This window comes from Neophocaena asiaeorientalis, unplaced genomic scaffold (assembly GCF_003031525.2).
Source record: "Neophocaena asiaeorientalis asiaeorientalis breed wild unplaced genomic scaffold, Neophocaena_asiaeorientalis_V1.1 scaffold136, whole genome shotgun sequence".
In the NCBI taxonomy this organism is placed as follows: domain Eukaryota; kingdom Metazoa; phylum Chordata; class Mammalia; order Artiodactyla; family Phocoenidae; genus Neophocaena; species Neophocaena asiaeorientalis.
Genome location: NW_020185333.1, coordinates 3021944 through 3027943, shown reverse-complemented (window position 1 = coordinate 3027943; position 6000 = coordinate 3021944).

Below are 6000 nucleotides of genomic sequence, written 5' to 3'. Positions count from 1 at the left end.
GCCACAGCAATCTTTTTTTTTTTTTTTTTTGCGGTACACAGGCCTCTCCTGTTGCGGAGCACAGGCTCCGGACACGCAGGCTCAGCGGCCATGGCCCACGGGCCCAGCCGCATGTGGAATCCTCCCGGACCGGGGCACAAACCCGCGTCCCCTGCATCAGCAGGCAGACTCCCAACCACTGCGCCACCAGGGAAGCCCCAAAGTTCTTTTTTTAATAACTAAAATAAGCTTGTGCAGTAATCAACCTTGATATTGAATTGGTATCTTTTAGCTTTTCAGTTTGACTGGACTTTATTTAGCTTGCATGTGTCAAAAATTTCTTTAACTCATTAATAAGAGAACCAGCAAATGGCAAACCTGGTTCAAAGGACAATTGAAGAAACATTTATAGGTTCTGAAGAATGTTGGGATAAAATTCCCATGCTGAAAAGAGTTAACATAGCAGATGACTGCTTCTCCTCAGAGAGACCTGCTTACAAAGTTCGCCTTGGCTAGCATCTGGGAACTTGGATTTTAGGAGTGTCCCAGCATTCTGTTAGGGAACTGTTGATCAAAACCGCCAGCCTTGGCCAGACACAATGATAACCACTTGCCTGAGTTGTCTCACAACAGGAGGTCCCAATAAAGAACAAGGTGCTGCCACCGAAAACGAACCAGGAAAATTCGGGATGGGCCGAAAGGAGGAGGGAGGAGGTGATATGTCCTGCCTACCTCCCAGAAACCCTCACGCTGAAATCCATCTTGGCTGAGAGGTGCATGTGCCACCAGGAAGGACCCTGAGTCAGAATGATTGGCCAGAGGCAACCCGGAAACTAATCCCATCACAGTAAAACCTATGGGGCTTCCCTGGTGGCGCAGTGGTTGAGAGTCCGCCTGCCGTTGCAGGGGACACGGGTTCGTGCCCCAGTCCGGGAAGATCCCACATGCCGTGGAGCGGCTAGGCCCGTGAGCCATGGCCGTTGAGCCTGCGCGTCCGGAGCCTCTGCTCTGCAACGGGAGAGGCCACAACAGTGGGAGGCCCACGTACCGCAAAAAAAACAAAAACAAAAAAAACCTATGACTGCGAGCCACGTGGCAGAGCAGTCCTCCTGGGTTCCCTTACCCTCCTGCTCTCCACCCAGGTGCCCCTTTCCAATAAAGTCTCTTGCTTTTTCAGCACGTGTGTCTCCTCGGACAATTCATTTCCGAGTGCTAGTCAAGAGCCCACTCTCGGGCCCTGCAGGGGGTCTGCCTTCCTGCAACAATTCCAGAACTGATCAAAGTGGCTCACTGTGCCTAAATTGTCTGTACAAACAATGTGGTTTGTGCTGGACAAATGCTCTCCTATGAGTCTGGAATTTTGGTAGGTGCCAAGCAGAGACTACCCAAGTGGCCAGCTCCCAATAAACACTGGGCCCTGAGTCTCTGACAAGCTTCCCTGGTGGACATTTCACATGTGCTGTCACAATGCCTTGCTGGGGGAATTAAGCTCAACTTATGTGACTGTACCAGGAGAGGATTCTTAGAAGCTCATGCCTAGTTTCCCCAGACTTCACTTTGTGTGCCTTTTTCCTTTCCTGATTTTGCTTTGTATCTTTTCACTGTAATAAATCATAGCTGTGAGTCCTCCTAAAAAATTGTCAAACCTGGGGGTGGTCTTGGGGACCCCGACACAGATACAAAGCAGATTAATACCCTACAGGGCAATACAATATAGTCTAGGAGGTATCTTTCATACCAAACAAAAATCATTTACAAACCAAAAATACATGAACCATCAGTGTGCCACACTGCCTGGTGCAAGAGTGGGTTATTAGAGGATGGCAGGGTGCCTCTTCCGGGGCCTAAGCTGCCCAGACACTGCTAGGCATGAGGATTAGAAAGATGAGGAAAGGGCCCTGCCCTTTAGAGCTTTCTAGGGTTAAACATAATTATAATAAAATGTGATAAATATGATTGGAGATACATAGTATTTCTGTAGAGGCAGTACATATAGTGGTTAAAGACAGACTCTAGAACTTGGGTTTAAGCCCTGGCTCACCATTTACTAGCCCTGTGACTGAGCCATTTACTTAACCTCCCTGAGGTTTCCTCATCTGTAAAATGTCATAATATAAACCTACTTAATAAAGTGTAAGGGTTGAGCACAACACGTTTAGAACAATGACACATAGGAGTCACTACCATTTCACTTGTACTTTTATATGCACAAAACACAGTCCAGTGAGAAATTGGAGGGCACAATTCTTGGGGATTTAGGAAGGAAAGTGGAGGCAAGGAAGTGAGTAGGTCTTCTGAAACTGAACTGGATTGGAACTTCCTAACCTCAAGATCCCAAATTGGAATGTTAGCTGTATGGTATCCATCAATGGCTAGGAAAAGGGAGGGGGAGGAAACTTGACTATCTAAAGGCATGAAAAGCTGTCTTAAAATTTAATCTAGCTTTGCAGAGGTTAGCATCATAAATACCAAATGAGTTTGAAGCAGTGGGATTTAGTGTATTCTAGTACATTGTTAATTCCTTTAGTGTGCTTTTCTATTTTTCTCCCAAAGCTCTTTTTTTTTCTAAAACCACTCCATGCCTTGTATTCAGTGACATGGTAAATGCTTGAACAGCCAGCAGGCCGTCAGTGCCTATCCTCTGGAAGCCCTGCACTGATTTAAAAGCAGCGACATGACCCCTCTAAACAATCTCAGTGCATGCAGTGGAAGGGGATAAGGCCAATGCCAATGGAGAGGAAGGCTAATGAGACCACAGAATACATTTGCTTTTGCGGCATCTGTTGAGCTTACGGGTCCTTCCAGACACAAATCTACACGGTAGGCTGTTCTCTGAGCAGCCAATAGAAAGGTCTGTGAGGAGGAGAAAAGGAAAGGAGCTTTGGGCAAGGCTGAATTTTATAAAGCACAGAGATACAGAGCAAAGAGAACATTACTTGCGACATAACCATTCCCAAGGCAGTGCCCAAAGGGGATATGTCGACTTCTCATTACATTTTAAACTGTTAAAAAAAACTAAGGAACTCATTTTCTGAAGGAAGAAAGAAGATCGGTGGAATTTATATATACCTTTTTTTTTTTAAAGGAAAGAAGCAGTAAGATTTTCCAACTTGTTTTTTTAATGTAAATGTATGTATTTATTTATTTTTGACTGTTTTGGGTCTCCGTTGCTGCGCGCGGTCTTTCTCTCTAGTTGCGGCGAGCAGGGGCTACTCTTCGTTGCGGTGCGCAGGCTTCTCATTGCGGTGGCTTCTCTTGTTGCGGAGCACGGGCTCTAGAGCGTAGGCTCAGTAGTTGTGGCGCACAGGCTTAGTTGCTCCGCAGTATGTGGGATCTACCGGGACCAGGGCTCAAACCTGTGTCCCCTGCATCGGCAGGCGGATTCCTAACCACTGCGCCACCAGGGAAGTCCCAATATACCTTTTTAAGATCCCCTTTCATTACAGACCTAAAGTCACTTTTTAGTTTAGAAACACAATCATGTAATATGCATAACTTGGTTTAATGAAAAAATATGATGCTTTGGTACATTTAGAGAACATACCTAGAAAAATGTAGGTAATTTTTTTAAACGAAATTTGTCTTTTGAAGAAACTGTCCTCTTTATTTTCTTGAGCTTGCAGATTTTTACTGACAGATAAACTTGTACGCGAAAAGAAGCTCAAATCTCAGCTTCTCACTGAAGCCTTTCCTGCCTCATCCTCATCTCTGTGTCCAAGAATTTTAATGATGGGTCCTCTGTGCTCTCTCATGAACAGCACTCCGCTGAGGCCTTTTTGATAGAACTTACTACATGGAAATTCTCCGTTTATATGCCAACCTCCCTCTCTCAAAGGACCATTGAGATCAGGAGCTTCGTTCTGACACTCTTTAACCCCAGGTGTCCCTGACCATGTCACACCATCTCCTTACGCACTTTGTATTGTTAATATTCCCTTCTGTTCTGACCTTGGCACTCTTCTCATGCAACTTACTTATTCACCTTCAGCAACTTCACGCAGGTTCCTGGTTCTAACTGCTCTCTGCACGCAGATGATTCAAGTACTTTCCTTCATTCCAGATTTCTCTCTTTAGCTCCAGATGCATAAAACTGAATGACCGGGATGGATTGTGGTGGCCCTCCCAAATGCAGTAAGTCCAAACGCTATTATCTTCCCCCTTAATGTACCTCCCCACTTATGGTCCCCTTACAATAATTGGTGCAACCATGACCCCTGTTATACAAATCAAACCCTTGGGTCATTCTGACCCTCTCCTTTTCCTGCACCTAAATCAGATCTGATGGTTCTTTTTCTCTATGAAAACACTCAGGCTCATTTGCGTGATACATAAGCCCAGTGGCAAGGCCAGTAAATATTCAACAACTAGCTGAGTGGGGAGGGGAGCCCCGATTTGCAGCATTTGCCAACAACCAGCTATACTCTTGTCATAGCTGGTTTAAAGCTACCACTGGGACGTCATTGAATAAAAGGAAGCTGGGAAGGCATGGCCAGTACCAGACTGTTACATAGTATATACCCCATATAGAGGCAATAAGCATAAATATCCTCGAAAACATAAGTAATAGTAAAATGTAGCAAAATAAATTAGGAAGTGATCCATTTTGAGTATTTAAACTTTGCTTTTAATATAACATATTTAAGTGTAAGCTTACATAATTTAAGTGGTTACAGCGGCTGAGTTTAACAACTGGCTTTCAAAATTCCTGAAAATTTAACCATGGACATTTGCAAGCACTCTACTTTGTAATCTGGAGACTGCCTGACATTCCAACTTTATTTCTGTGTCTCTTCCCTTTAACCCTATGCTTTGTTGATATTAGAACACCTTCTTAAATAAGCTGCCTTTGCTAGCAACGTTCCCAATCCCTCCTGCCTCATCCCATTCACTAGGCAAACACCTAAGTTTTTAAAACACCTAAGTCTCTTTTGAGACTTAAAGTCATCCCATTCATAAATATTTTCGCTAATTTCCTACCCTCTTCCTCCAGATATAAATGTACCTGAGTACCCTGTGCATATTTTTAGCATGACACCTAGTTGGCATTTATGGTTTACAAGTTTAATGTTGCTGGTAGACCACATTGCCATATCTCATTCATTTCTTTGTAAATCTCAGATACATAGACCCTTTTAAAAAGTTGTTGAAAAAATTATAATATTTATAAGCACTCAGTAAACAGACGTTTGAGCCAGTTTCCACTGTCACCACCCAGGGGATCAAGTGGTTTTTCTTTAATGATTTCCTATGGCTTTCTGGACACTTCTAACCTTCTAGGCCTTGCTTGGACTCTCCTCTTTGCCATTGTATCCTCTCCAGAACCATGATTTCAATCATTCATTTAAAGTGCCCCACATATTTTGTTACAATGGCAAAAAAATCTTCGAGTACAAAAGATCTGCAAAACAGAGTCTGAAAAAAAAAAAGGCAAATGTACATCTTTTAGAATTGTTTCCGTTTTTTTTGTTTTTTTTTTGTTTTTTTTAACAAACCAACATCTTCCTTAGAGCAATTCCAGCCACAGAGGAAATAACATGCTTCCTGTTTGGGCTTCTGTTTCCTTAGTCCCGGGTTGGAACTGACCTTATTGCTGCCACCAAGATGCAACTGAGTGACTTCCAAAATTCTGCTGACAACTTCCCTGCTCTGAACTCTGCCCCTGAGCTCCAAGTCTCTGGAGCCAGCTCTGCTGCCTTTAAAGCTCCTTCAACTGACGATTCCATGCAGCATCCAGACCTGCATCCGTCAGCCCTTGTCATGCCTTTTTCTAAACCTACTGCTCTCCTCAAAGCTCTGATTCTCTCACAACCGGTTTTCACAGAGCTCTCTCTCCTATGCCTTCAACTACTGACCACTAAGTCTTTTCTCAAGCAAACCACCCACATATCTACTAAGTAATTAAATTTTCAAGAATCCAGGCCCCAGCTGGCAGGAGATTTTTCTCAATACATGAATTGTTTGAGGTCATTTCCCGCATAGCTTCTAATCAATTTCCCACAGCGACAAAGATCACTATCCCAC